The sequence below is a fragment of the Lygodium microphyllum genome, chromosome 21 (genome assembly GCF_053477565.2).
Source record: "Lygodium microphyllum isolate KBCC chromosome 21, Lygodium_microphyllum_v1.1.10, whole genome shotgun sequence".
NCBI lineage: Eukaryota > Viridiplantae > Streptophyta > Polypodiopsida > Schizaeales > Lygodiaceae > Lygodium > Lygodium microphyllum.
The window spans coordinates 97,277,297-97,293,263 of record NC_141155.1 but is presented as its reverse complement, the minus strand read 5'-3'; positions in this window follow the sequence as shown (position 1 = coordinate 97,293,263).

Sequence of the window (15,967 nt, the reverse complement as noted above, 5' to 3'; positions counted from 1 at the left end):
CGCCACCATTATTGGCTACAATAGGGCCACCGTTATCGGTCACCAGGGGATCTTTGTCACTCACAGTACGCTCACTAGATTCGGAAGAGTGTTGAGCTCTTGCTCTTGCAGGCGCCTTTTTGATAGGAAGCTTGGAACGTGCCATGGCTGTGATGATGAAGGATAGAAAGGTGGAGGGTAGAGTGGAGAGCAATGGGAAAAAATGAAAGGAGAGACAACTTAAATACGAAACTTTCAAACTTACTATGGTGTAAATGAATTTTAAATTTATCATTTCATTTCATTTCTCCATCCCATCCCTACCTCTCTCTATCTCCTGACACCTCCTCATGCCCCCCCTCTCTCTCTAGGCCAGTGAATGTTCCAATGTTTGGAATTTTCATATCTTTGTCTTAGGATTTCAAAATCGACTTTTCATAATTAAAAAACAAAGTTCGAAATCGACTTTGAAAAACATAGTGACAAACCTTTGAAATTTTAAAGAAAATTTATAAGACATCTCATGTTAGATATATGAGTATTGATGTGTCATATCCTTGGGACTTGTGCTCTCTTGTGGACTCTAAATGCATCAAAATTATTATCTTTATCTAGGTGTCCATTTTTTGCCATCTCTATCTTGGGTTGCCAACCATTCTACGTGCCATTGTCTAGCTGTGCTGTTTTCATATCTTTCTTTTCTCACTTCATATATTGCCCTACTTATAGATTCTGCTTGAGATGTTTTGGACTTCTTTTCTTTTTCCTCGTATCGTATCTCTAGTCTCCTATACCACCATTGGAATAATTGCCTCATAGAATTGGAATCATTGATGCCACCTCCATGATTAGTTGCCTTTTGAAAAGCACAGCGAGCTTGCCAATGAGATCTTTCCATGCCTTGAGTTGACCATATTGCCAAACTTCCTTGATCTGCAAAGTATGGACCATGTGCTTCACGTATATGCTGCACAAGAAAAGAGATTAGAAACACAAAGTAATTCGAAATGATGATTTTTTTTTGCAATGGTGATAATACTGACCATGTAGTGTGTTATGCTATTTGTAGTCCATGCCTCCACCATGGACTTATGAAATTTAGTAGCTGTCTCTTTAAATGCATTGGCATCACCATCCATAAACCTCAACTTCTGTAAGAGAGCTGCTAATCTATCTAGGTGTATCCACACTTCTACCTTCGCAATCCTCGTTTGTCCCCCATTGCTCCAATCTGAAACAGCAAGGTGCAACTTTTTCCATGCTTCGTACTTCTCTAGTTGTTTTACTAGTATATTGCCTTCCTCATCTCGAGGTGGAGATAAAAACTTTCTAGCCTTGGGTCCGCCAAAGCATGGTTTACAAGGAACATTTCCACTCTTCCCCGATTTTTTCTCGTCCTTTTTTATTTCTACTTGGCCTCCGTGCAATCCAACTTTAGAGAGGACTTGTTCTACCTTCTTGCATGTAGCATCAGATTCTGACATGGGCTGCATCTTGTATGCAAAGCATATATATTCGTATACTAGCTTCTCAATTATTCTAACCAAACAATGCAATGTGCAAAAGTGAACCCTTGTTAGTGGTATTTCCAAAATAGGGCGCCAGTTTGGATCCACTGGAATTAGCATTCCATTTCTCATGACTTTCTGATCACGTGTCGGAGCACCCTGTTGTCCTGCCTTGGCAAGCCATTCTTTCTTTCCATCTTTCCCTTTCTTCCTAGTTTGCATGCAGTATATGCATGGAAATTTTGCATTTGCTGCATTTGATAAACCAAACATACACTTCAATATTTTTAAATCACCTGCAAGATGCCATTCAACTTGATAGTCCCCAAACCCCTCAACGTGTAAAATTGCTCCATTATTTTGCTGTTGAATAACACTGGGTATATTAGTGAGGTTTAAAAAAACTTTAAGTACTTCATGGTCCTCCTTTGGTACTTCAAATGCTGCAAGCCACCATATTTCATTCTCCGATTGTACACTGAAGTATAAAGGATGTTTTTCATCGATGTTGGGATCCAATGCTCAATTCATAAGTGTTATACTCACACGCTCAAGTTTTTGCCCCTTGATAATCTCACTCTCATCAAGTTTGAGGACAAACTTAAGCTTGCCTCTACATTCTTCCATAGACATATTGTAGAACTTGACCATAGCAATCTGAACCCTACATATATCCAATACAAAGTTGTTGGATGCATTCAATACAAAGGCAACTTCTTTGGAACCATACTTCAATATGTGTGTGTGTTCCAGATGCGTAGGCTCACCAATTAGTTCTAAAACTTTCTCATTTAGTTGTTTTCGAGGCTTCTTCACGTGAAATGGTTTTGGCAGAGGCATTACTCGCTTAGTATTGAAGACTTGCTTAAAACCTGTATCCAATTGTTGATAGAGCATACTATATGACTCATAACTCATTCCCACCTTGTCACATAATCCCTGAGCATCTGTAGCAGTAAACAAGTTGCTCACATCCCTAAGATGTTCACTAGCAACACCATCCCCTGCTAATCCTTGTGTGACAAGTCTGCGTGTGTATCCATACAATCCTTCATTGCCTTCGCAAGCAAACTTTACAAATGATGTAAGCCCTTCAAATTGTGGTGGCCTTCGAGTGAGCGGATCGGGTGGATAAATGCACCCATCAATCCAAAGGTCCACATTTTTTTCCTCTGCATTTCTTTCTTGTTGCATCCTGCATCTTATTGCATCATCTCTTTCCACAGTTCTTTTGAACATTGGTGCATATTCATCCTCCAATTGAAAGTGAATATCTCTCTTTCTCTTGGTACATCCTGCACCTGCATTCTGCAAAAAAAAAAGTATGTAAATGTTAACTTGGATTAACATTCAAATCGCAGAACTACACCCCTTTGATTCACTATATCTATGTTTTCTTTAAAACCCAGTTGGTTCTTGTCTCTTTCTCTTGCTTTCAGTCTTGATAGACCCTAATCAACCCCTAATCAGCCTGTAATCTTGGCTTTTAATCTACCTCTAATTAGCATCAAATCTTATCTTCTGTCTATCCAAAATATTCTCTCTCTCTCTCTCTCTCTCTCTCTCTCTCTCTCTCTCTCTCTCTCAACAAAAATTCATCAAGGAAACCCTAAATACATTCATACCGAAGCTTGGCTAGTGGAAAACAATAACATCATCTTATCTTCTGCCCTAATTTACTATCTGTCACTCTATCACTTATTTTCTTTGTTCACCTCACACAGTCCTCTCTGTCCCCCCCTTCTCCCCTCCTCTCTCTCTCTCTCTCCCCCCCCTCTCTCTCTCTATGAATTGATGCTTAAGGACTGAACAACAATTGTGAAGAATAATAATATCACAAAGATTAAAAAAATAAAGATACCTCCATTATCACTGGATTGCTTGTAGTATAGACTGTTGAAAACGGAGATTTCTTACTGCATATTTCTGAAGAGGAAGATGGCTTGTAGCAGGGTAGAGTGTGTTGTAGATAGAGATTATTTGATTTCAACAAATGGTATCAAAACTACTCCTCAATGCTGCTTCAGAAGAACTCGTATGCAAGAAACCATATTCTGGAGGGAAAGAGAAGAATGCACAAAATTTGGGACAAAACTAGAGCTTTCTGAGGGAATGAAAAAATGCCTAGAAATAGGTATATACTTGTCCAAAAAAGGTGAAAATTTACAAGGAAACTCTCGAGTCAAAAAGGTGTCTTTGGGTAAAAAATAATCTTAAAATATGATGTGTACGTCATTTTATATCGTTTTTTAACTTCCGCCCTTTTAAGAAGCAAGAATGAGAATGATTCTAATATATTTTAATGTTGAAAAGTCATGAGGGCATTAAAGAGTCATGTATCAATGATTGGCTGCGTTTTTAGAAAAAATAGAATTGTATTTTTTTAGTTATGAGGATTTTGAGAAAAAGTGACCTTATCCTGCAGTTTGGGAATAAAATAATAAGTGAAATCTATTGAAAACACAAAAACGAGATTTGCTTGATTGTAGAAGATCTCTTTTTATAATATTATTTTGGAATCTTGTTTTAGAGAGAGAGAGGTGAGAGAAACCCCTTAAGGGGCAAAAAAGAGAGTCCATATTTCTCCTAATGTCTGAAGTTGGATTGCACAGAGGCCAAGTAGAAATAAAAAAGGACAAGAAAAAATCGGGGAAGAGTGGAAATGTTCCTTGTAAACCATGCTTTGGCGGACTGAAGGCTAGGAATTTTTTATCTCCACCTCGAGATGAGGAAGGCAATATACTAGTAAAACAACCAGAGAAGTATGAAGCATGGAAAAAGTTGCACCTTGCTATTTCAGATTGGAGCAATGGGGGATGAACGAGGATTGCGAAGGCAGAAGTGTGGATACACCTAGATAGATTAGCAGCTCTCTTACAAAAGTTGAGGTTTATGGATGGTGATGCCAATGCATTTAAAGAGACAGTTGCTAAATTTCATAAGTCCATGGTGGAGGCATAGACTACAAATAGCATAACACACTACATGGTCAGTATTATCACCATTACAAAAAAAAATCATCATTTTGAATTACTTTGTGTTTCTAATCTCTTTTCTTGTGCAGCATATACTTGAAGCACATGGTCCATACTTTGCAGATCCAGGAAGTTTGGCAATATGGTCAACTCAAGGCATGGAAAGATCTCATTGGCAAGCTCACCGTGCTTTTCAAAAGGGAACTGATCATGGAGGTGGCATCAATGATTCCAATTCTATGAGGCAATTATTCCAATGGTGGTATAGGAGACTAGAGATACGATACGAGGAAAAAGAAAAGAAGTCCAAAACATCTCAAGTAGAATCTATAAGTAGGGCACTATATGAAGTGAGAAAAGCAAGATATGAAAATAACACAGCTAGACAACGGCACACAAAATGGTTGGAAACCCAAGAGAGAGATGGGAATAAATGGATACCTAGATAAAGATAATAATTTTGATGCATTTAGAGTCCACAAGAGAGCACAAGTACCAAGGATATGACACATCAATACTCATATCTCTAACATGAGATGTCTTATAAATTTTCTTTAAAATTTCCAAGGTTTGTCACTATGTTTTTCAAAGTCGATTTCAAACTATGTTTTTTAATTATGAAAAGTCGATTTTGAAATCCTAAGACAAAGATATGAAAATTCCAAACCTTGGAACATTCACTAGCCTAGAGAGAGAAATGGGGGCATGAGGGGGGTGTCAGGAGATAGAGAGAGGTAGGGATGGGGTGGAGAAATGAAATGAAATGATAAATTTAAAATTCATTTACACCACAGTAAGTTTGAAAGTTTTGTATTTAAGTCATCTCTCCTTTCATTTTTTTCCCACTCCTCTTCACTCTACCCTCCACCTTTTATCCTTCATCATCATAGCCATGTTACGTTCCAAGCTTCCTATCAAAAAGGCGCCTGCACGAGAGCAAGAGCTCAACACTCTTCCGAATCTAGTGAGCGTACTGTGAGTGACAAAGATCCCCTCGTGGTGACGAATAACGGTGGCCCTACTGTAGCTAATAATGGTGGTGCTACTGTGGCCAACAATGGTGGCCCTAGTGTGGTCCATAATGATGGTTCGCCATTGTCTAGAAATGGTGGTCCACATGCTCCAACTGCTCCACCTCCCACTACTGCTCTAGCTCGTAATACACACCCTCCAACACATAAGAAGCAAAGATGGAGACCAAGCACAACTACGCTACGTGAGTTAAGGAAATTCCAGAAGAGTGCTGACTTGATTATTCCTAAGGCACCATTCTCCAAGTTGGTGCGAGAAATACTGCAAGATCTATAGTCAGGGCATCATCACAAGTTCTTTTCGAGGAACCAGGCAAGGAATGTGGGGCGATGGTCAAGCCAAGCCTTGCTTGCTCTCCAAGAAGTAGCTAAAAGCTACTTGATTGATCTAATGAGTGATGGTCAACTTTTAGCCATTCATGCCCGACGTATCACTATTAAGCCCATAGATCTGGTTCTTATTCGCAGGATCCGCAATAACAAGGATGCATTTAATCTTAATGTCAACCATATGCTTTGAGAAGCTACCTTGTAATTGGATCTATATTTTTAGCTCAGGTTTGGTTATAGAATATAAGGAGCTTAGTTTTGGGTTATCTTTCCAGTAGACCTTCAAGTATTTGATAGTAGTGGCCTGCAAAATGGAGCTAAATTTTCCATGGCTCTAGTTGTACTTGGTGCGATGCACTATCTACCGTCTATTTCATAGTTTCGCAATGCTAAATCCGATATGTGATATTCTATTTTGACCATGATTCGTATTGTGTGAATTTTCAAGTTTCCAATTTTGTAAGTAGTTTTGTTGAGGATAAATTCAATGTGCAACCACGTACACGTCGGTGATCGGTTGTACATGGGCCGATGCACTATATCTTTACTGTATTTAGTGGTTTGACAACACTATATCCGATATGCGATATTCCATTTTACCCATGATTTATTTTTTGTAAATTTTTAAGTTTCCAATGTTTCGCATTGCAAGGTTGACAATACATTTAATCTGCAGATGCGCACACTCATTGGTGAGTTTTTCTATTATCGTGCAGTATCATCTAGTTAACGCATTTTCAAAAAAAGATTGAAGTGTCAAATTTATAAATCGGAATCTGGTGGAACTTCACCCTCATGCTGGGCATCAGAAAAACTCATTCATATTAAAAATTTGGCCCCATCAGAAGCCTTTGGGTCACCTGTCCGGAGGCTCGCGTCTGGGGCTCTGGGATTCAAGACCCTAGATGTGAGCCTCCAAACAGGTTACCCAAAGGCTTCTGTTGGGGCCAAATTTTTTTTGGGTGGTTGATGTGTCCTTAAGGAGTCCACATGTAAAATTTCATGTCAATTGGAACACTGGTGATATTTTTCCAAAGCCTGGATTCATTAATTAAACTTTTAGAGTTTTTGAAAAGTTTGGTTATAAGTTTAAAGTTTCACCTCATTTTACACATTTCACTTTTGAGTTCTGAGTTCTCTCTCCTAGAAGACATGGTACGCACCAAGCAAGCGACCCAGAGATAACCCCTAAAAATTCCATACGGCAGCTACATCCTCCAGTTCCACCACCACCACCATGATGTCAGCATCGCAAGCATCAATGAAAGCCAGGCACAGTGGCTCTTTGCGAGATCCGCCACTACTAGAAGACTACTCACCTCCTGATACCGAAGGCTCCGTTCTAAAAGTTGGTGCAGGAGATCATGGAGGGCATACTGATTAGGAACAACAAGACCAAGTTTCCAAATAAATCACGTGCAAAAAAACCCGATTGCTGGACTGTCCAAGCCCTCGCACTACAAGAAGCTGCTGAAGCCTACCTCATCGACTTGTTTGGAGACTTGGTCTATGCAGCGGTGCATGCAAGGAGGGTCACTGTCACCGACAGGGATCTGTGGATAGTTAGGTTCTTTCGGCGATGGAAAGATAGTCCTTGCGGAGGTCAGCACAAGGATAGGGGTGTACAACTCTAAAACACATGGAATGTAGCTTCTGAAGACATTTTGTAAAGCCGTGGTTGTAATGGACCCCATGTAAATTGTTATTAATATGAATACAAATTTTTTGGCGCATCTTATTTTTGTTTAGTCGCTTGTTATTTATTTTATTTACGTCGTTGAGTTATCGTTACATGCATTTAAACAAATACATGTTGCGCACAAATTTGATAAAGCACTATGTATTAAATTTAGGGTACGAATCGTGTTGCATATAAATTCGACAAATAAACATAACATTCAAGTAAAAAACAACAGTAAATGACACGTATCACAAACTACATTGCACACAAATCCTTTTCATTACTTGAAGAGAAGATTACAAAGTGCATTACATCGGTGATGCGATATCATTAGGCAATAAGTACATCTAGTCTCTCCTAGGCTTCTTCGAGCTAGGCTCCCCATGTTTAGAGCTATTCTTGATCATAGGCAACAATACATTTTGCCCCAATAGTTCCTGTCTAATGATAGTGGGGTCTTCAACACTGGCAACCATGCCACAGGCCACCATGGAGAAAAGTAGGCTAGACCTAGTACTTGTGAATAAGTAGAGCAGCTTCAAACGTCGAAGCAACACTACTTTCTCTAGGCTGGAGTTGGTCGAGATGGTCTTGAAGGGCCCAGCCTTTGTTAGTGCCCTCAACTTCAAGAAGTTCTCAGCAAAAGTAGGGGAGCATGTCTTATGAAATACAATAATGTTGTTGATAAGCTGTCCAACATACTCCTTCAATGCCGAGTCTTGCACCCTTCCTTGGCTACCAGATTGGCCACCTTTCCTAGATGAAAACTCATCTATATAGACAATATCCTGCATCACACAAGTTCAATATCAGACTCACTATGCATGGAGTGTGATGAAGATATATACATCATATTTATATGAAACTTAACCAGTAGGAGATTCAGGCCCCCAGACGCCAGCCTCCGACTAGGGCACTTCTAGGGGCCTGATCCCGACAAAAACTGTTGTCTTGGCTCCCGATGCCCTAGTGGCCCTACTGGTTAAGTTTCATAGGAAATCGAGAACATTACCTTCTCTGCATCATCTATCTGCCACTGTAATGGAGCATCCAGGTTTGCTCTTGCCACCACTGGGCCACCCTCGTCTCTCTCCCAGGTAGGCACTGCATAGTCGAGTCAAGGATCAAAAAGGCTTTCCTGCAACCGCTCAAACTCCTTATCAGAGATCTGATACTGTGGCGACACATCCTCAATCTGTTCTTGGATGCTCACAATGGCAGAGATGTCATCGATGCTCGTGCCATCATAACAAGCCACCTCATCAACATGTGTTGGGGCATCCTGTAAATCAAAATCTATGAAATCACTAGGTGCATCACGCACCATGATACAATATAGTTATTCTTCCCTTAGCTCCAACAACTCTAGCACATCCTGCATGAGTAGATATTCTACCCTCTCGATGGTGATAGCATGGACAGAAGCGAGGGGTGGCTCTTCGCTCATGGGCATCTCATCAGGGCAGGGAGGTGGGTGCACAATGGCCAAGCTATGTGCTACCTCAATACTCGAATCGAGAGTGATCTCCTCAGGCTCCCTCTCAAAATATTCTAGTTGTGGCCGAGAGGGTGTGTTGATGTCCTCGTCATTGTCCTCTTGCACCTCAATGCACATAACATATATGGCAAAGGCGGCATCCCTCTCAATGACATCCATCGTGACGTGGTCCCGTGACGAGGTGGGCACTGCTCAAGCATGGAGATGTTGCCCCACATGCATCAGGGCTCGACTTATCACCTTTGCATGGTTGGATCTAGCATGCAAACTATACAAAAAATCTATGGAAACCCACCTCAGAGTGGAGTAGGGAATAGAGCAAATGAGAGGGTTCACTTCATCACAAAATGATGCTAGTATACTAGAGTCAGGGTCTACAGCGGAAAGAGAGCTCTCTAGACTCAAGGTCACACAAAACCTAGGGTATATCTGGTCCCCTATGTGCACGTAGCGTGTGGACCCGATCCATGCGGCGAAGGCGAGAGTGGTAGCCATGGCACACAAAGAGAGAAGGAAGGAGAGCACAAGTGTAGGGAAGTGGAGAATGAAAGTGAAAATGAGTTTGGAGTTATAGCTTTTATGTGTCTAGGGTTTTAAATAAAGGTTCTTTATAAAGTTATTAACCCTAAAGTTTCAAATTGAAACTCTTCTCTTACCTTAGTTTCTTTATTTCAGTACTTTAAAGTAACTGTTAAAATTACTCATACAGACAAACGCTTCGTTCCACATTATTATATCCTCAAATATGTTTGGATCGCTGAGTATATTCAAGTCTAGCAAGAGAAAATATATAATTTTTAAAGAAAATAAATCTAAAAGACCTTCAAAATCCCTTTGGATCCAATTTAATATTAAAATTTAAGAAACGAGTAGCAAAGATGCGCTACAATATATCATTATGCAAAGACAATATTCTATAGATTATAGACCTCTAGCCTGCAATTTAATTATGATTTTTACCTACACGATTGAGTAATTACAGTATGTATTATCGCACACTTGGATCACAATAAACTAAAATTTAAAGTACTCAGAAGTTCAAAAAAGGTATTTATTCGCTCTTTATAAAGTTTTTTTACAAGGATTCCACTATCTCAAGGATATGTGGAGAAGCACATTGTTTACATGTCATGGATTGCTCACTATGAGTCCTGACTTTTCTATTATCTAACTTGAAATAGAAGTTGCAGAGGGGCTCATTGGACATTAATTGGATTTCGTGTCTCAGAAAATAAATGGGGCAATGACTCTCTGCACTGACTACGAAAGGATTATGACCACTCCACAAGATTACCACATCTATGAGCGTTGTATGTGTCTCATCTCGGGTATCTTGATCCAAGTTGATCCACTCCCCTCACAAAAGTCGCTATCTTCTATATTGAAAGCGAACGCACAGAGTTTTTCTAGCAATGAAATACCTGTAATAAAAACAAAAATAATGGTAAGTGAATGAGACTAACACAACAATTCATCTAAGCGAGACCTATGTTAATTAAATCAAGGTATGCAAAGTAGTAATAAAGTTTTACCTAAATGTAAGATCAGATTGGTTGACCCTACACTCAATCGTCTCATCAAAATGTGTTCTTTTGACTTGCCAAGACTCACCCAATAGCTGACTCATCCATTCCTCAGATGGACACTTGCATTGATAAGTAATCTTTGTTTTCTTCAAAACATCACATGAACCAAACAAATGTGCAAACAATGAGAATGGAATAAACCAACTAAGATGCACATCTTTGGAGCCTATGTTGGGTTTCATAGCACTATTGATGTCAAATTTTATCTTCGACTTGCAAGCTCCTGACAACTCCAAGCTACCAATCAACCATTCACCACTAGACAGTGGCGGCAGTGGGACATGCTGCAATCTCTAGCTTTCTACCACATACAATGAATTATAAAAAAAGATATTTTGAGTGGCAAGTTGACTTGCAGAGTTATTATCATAGATCAAAGAACCTATCTCTTCATTCTAAACATGTATCTTTCTGCTTAAACATTCCACATTATGCCATTCATGCAAAGTCAATGGATATAGAGCTGTCAATCAAACAAGACTAAATTAGAATACTGCAAAGACTTTTAAAAACAAATCTGATACAAAAGAATAATCAATGATAAAATTTAACAACTTACTATTTTGTTTATAATTTGCAATGTTGTTCTCGTCGTATACAGAGATTTGTTTGTGCATATAAACATGTTGAATCAACACTTTTGTTACTGCGCTTGTGCTATTAAACACTTTTCTAAACTCTAGAATTCTACCTTTCCAATGTTTGCTAGGTTTGCAACATCCTTACGCTTGACCTTGAAACTCCCTTGAGTACTTGGGCGCATCAAAATCCAATCCAACTTATAATACGTATCACAAATCCAATTACCGCCATTATCTTTCCTGTTGAAAACCTCCATTGCAAGTATGCTACTGATGTTTTTCCTCAGTGAAGACATCTGTAACAACCAAATACAAAAGTTACCTATCAACATGTGTATAATTTGCAAATGTTCTCTCCAAAAGAAATTAAATTTAAATGGATCAATTTAAAAAAGAAACATTGTACCTGTAATTTCTTTCACAAAGATCCCTAGATATGTTGAACAAGAAGTTAACTTATAGTAAGACCATTGTTCCTTCACTGACAAATTCCTGCAGTACAAAAACAAAAGAAATCTTGGGTCAAAGCATACATATAACTTATATAGGCTTTGTCCAAATGCATTGAAATTTAACCATGGAACAATGGTAAAAAATGGCAATATACCTGTGGCTTTCTCTGCAAAAAAGCCCAAAGATATTGTAGAAGTTGAGTTCTTAAAAAATCATTGTTCTTCACCCTCGGAGATTCTTGGAGTACAAAAACAAAGGAAAGCTCAATATGCATATAACTTGTATACATTTTTTCCAAACGAGATAAAATTTAACAATGGAGCAACAAAAAAACAAGACAATATACCTGTAACTTTGTTTACAAAGAAACCCTAAGATGTTGAAGAAGAAGTTGAGTGTTCAAAATATCACTGTTCTTGACTGTAAGAGGCTCCTAGAGCACCAAAACAAAAGAAATTACATGTCAGAGAATGCACATAACTTGCACAGGTTTTTTCCAAATGAGATAAAACTTTGCCATAGAACATCCATGGAAGAGAAAAATATACCTGTAGAGTTTTGTGAAGAGAATCTTAGGGGTTTGGTAAAACAAGCTCTGCTCTCATAAAACATGTGAAACTCTCTCTGTGCTTGTGCAGAGCAAATGAAATTTTACAGGGTTATAGATAGGGCAAGCAACAATGAGGCTGTAAAATTTTGTCAGGAAAGAAGAAGCAAGGAAAGAGATATGACAAATTTGAGTTCCACCTAAGAAAGAGGGGGAAACTGAAAAGGGGAGAAAAGAAAAGTCAAACATAAAAAATAAGAAAATGAAAATTTGAGGCACAAACTTCCAGGAAGTGACAACATTGTAGTCCCCACATTTCCCCTTATTTTATTGCTAAGGGAAGATTTGGGCCAAGATATGGCTAGAAGATTCATGATACATGAATCTGGAATCCCAGTTCTCTCATTGGTTAGGTTTATATTTCTTTATTCACTCCTTAAGGGGCAAAAAAGAGAGTCCATATTTATCCTAATGAACAAATTGGAAAAAGGTCGCAAATCACGAGCATGCCTCCATTGAGCTTCCTCAACAGGGTGATTGTGGAATTTGACAAGATAACGATGATAAGTATTTCCAGTTCTAGTAGTCATATAGTCAACATCAATAATTATTTCAGAGATTAGGATTTCATGGTCATCTGCAATCAAGGGTGGTGAGTCATAAACAGGGTGAACAAGAAGAGAACCTTTGAAGGGACGTAAAAGACTAATGTGAAAAGTGTTGTGGATTTTCCAATGATGAGGTAACTCTAATTTGTTTTTGTAACATCAACTTCATTAATCCATACTAAGAAAGCTTTTGATTGTTTACACAAAGCTCGCTTTGCCTGTGTATGACTAATAATTGAAAATAATTCGGTTTTTATTAACCCTTCAAGTAAAATTTTTTTACCTTTGTGCTCAATGTGCATTGAGTGTGTGTTGTTATCTATATTGGGGTTGAATTGGTGACGCCATGGCATTCCTAGAATTACGTCAATAGATTGCAAAGGTGCTACTAAAAATTTTCACTTTTCCTTATAAGATCCAATACAAATTTCTAAATTATGAACTTCTTGAGTACCATTATATCGTTGTCCTAGAAATGCAGCCTTAATTTTATAGGCAAATGGAACAGTTTTAAGTTGTAATTTTCTAACTACTTTTTTTGAAACAAAATCATGAGTGCTTCCATTGTCATTCAAAACAGTCATATCATTATTATTGATTTTACATCGCATCTTTAATAAGGCATTCATAGAGTATTTACCAGCAAGGTCTTCAAGTTCGTTAGAATTTTCACCCATAAGTGTAGCCTCATCGAAGTCAAACATTGCTTCAAGGTCTTCGTTGGATTCTTCAGCTCCAAGAAAATTCATATGCACCGTGGGTTTCTTCCAATCACGGGTGTTTCCCATGGGACAACAACTCACAATATTACCAGGACGCTTACAATTATAACAAATTATATTTTTGGCTTTGGAGACACTTGGGTTAACATTTTTAGGCTCACCATATTTAGGCAAATTTGAAGGTAGATTGGGAGGTTTAGAATTGGAAATTGATTGACCATGATTATTAAGAAAATTTCGCATCCATGGCCGTCGATTAAAATGATTCTTTCAATATTGAGAATTGAAGTTACAGAAAGAATTAAAATGAAAGTTGTTACCCATGTTGTTACCTTTGGATGCCGGAAATTGCCTTCACTCTTTAGATTGCTTCTTTTTAGCGTCGTGAGCTAGGGATATGGCTTCGTCTAGATTATTGGGCTTGAACATATTGACTTCGGCTTGGATGGATGGAATTAAGCCAGACATATAATTTCTCTTGAAGGTAGACTCGGCCACCACTGGCTCCACCATTTGGAGCTGCAAGAGAGTGCTCCAAAATCTTTCTGTGTATTGAGGGATAGACTCACGTTCCCGTTGCATGAATAGGTCCCATTGTTGTTGCATGCGGAGCTCAATTTATGCAGGGAGAAATTTTGCAAAAACCTTCTTGCGAAAGTCATTCCATGTGAGAGGACGATCAATGCTTTTACACATGACATCCCACCATAATGCAGCTTTCTCAATAAAATAATGAGATGCACATTTAATTTTATCACTTTCTGAGTATTTCTCATTGTCAAAATAAGCTTCGAACTAACTTAACCATAACAGAATTTTGCGACCATCTTTAAGACCATCAAAAGAATTAAATTTGAACGTACGCTTGCTTATCTTGGACTCCTTTCGACTAGCGTGGACATCCAAAGTAGCGTTGATGGTGCGAACTAGGTTGTCGTCATTGGTAGAAATTTCAATGGTAGGATGCTCGAGGGACTTCAGTTTTTGCTCTAGTTGTACCTGGTGTTGACGCTCTTCTTTAACTTGCATGGATATTAAATCCATACGCTGCTCCAGGGTTGGCTCAGGAAGCGGTGATGCAGAGTCAAAATTGGTAGTGTCAAATGGCCCTTCGTGTGACATGATTGCTTGATGGAGAAATCCGGAGATTTACGACGCCTTGCAAATGAAAAAACGCCTTGCTTGTCATTGAAGAATTTTGGCGTGTAAGTCAAAAATTTTAAGCGGCCTTTGGACAAGAAATTATGGATGGAAGTAGGCAAGAAAGGCGGTAATTTTTTATGGGAATTTTGTGAAATTTATGAAGCTAGAAAGAATTGCGTGAGAACTGCCTCTATGGAAGAGATAGTCAGCTGTGACTTGTGAAGATTTGCAGAGTCTAAAAGAGGTAATGTAACTTTCTTAATAAGTCTTTAAGCCTTTTTAAAAAAACTTGACGATTTAGGACAAAAGAACGTCATGAATGTTGCCATGACGGCAAAAAAAAAAAGCCCCCCCCCAAACGAAATCAAGATTGAGCTTAAGCTCTTGATTAAGCTTAAGAAAAGCTTTTAATTAGGCTTTAATTAAGCTTACTAATCACCTTGAAGCTCCAGTACTTCACAAAACATGGCGCCATGATGTGGGAGTGGGTCTTCTTCAATGTCTGAGAAAATAACAGAATTTCTTGATTGTGAAAGAGGGGTTGGGGGTTTTGGAGGCATGGGAATCCAGTCGTGTAGTCGGTTCGTGATGAGACGGACCGTAGAGCCCATTTGCAGCAAAGGGCTCACCATCATGCTAGAGGGTAGGCGATTGGAAGCCCAAGAGGAAGGCTGGGCTCTGATACCACTGTTGCGAGCAACGGATGCGTGGTTTGCGCATAGCGAATCGAAGAAGCTTCCTCTTTCTCTCTTTTACTCATAAAATTGCATACGAATCATGAGAAATTAAAAATAGACTAAAAGAGAGGGTAAAGTAAGATGAAGCGACACAAGATTGGGTACAATCTCCCCCAACATGAAGTGGGTAGCTCCCTTCATGCCGTATTTATAATAATATTATAAAATCTTCTTTGCCCAAGATTTAGGCCCTTTACAATCACTCTTTGCATAAAGTGTTTGAGTGTACTGGAAAAGAGATAGAGTATTCTGAATTAATGGATGCTAGCAGTTGTGCATCCCACAACTCTCTAGAACCATTAATATTTTATTGGGCATATCTTCTAACAATCTATTTTGCTAATAAATATTTACATAGAGGCTATGCGCATGCTTTATAAGAAATAGCAGTGCACCTAATACAATAATCCAATAATTGCCAAATAAATTCTTGAGGAAATAATCTTTAAAATGCTTACGCATATGGCACACCTTTCCAATTCACCTTGCTCTACACATCAGCTGCGCCAAAAATTCAGAAAATTATGTTAGAATAATAACCAACTGAATAATTGCAGCTAGCCACATAGATAAATTAATTTGGAATTC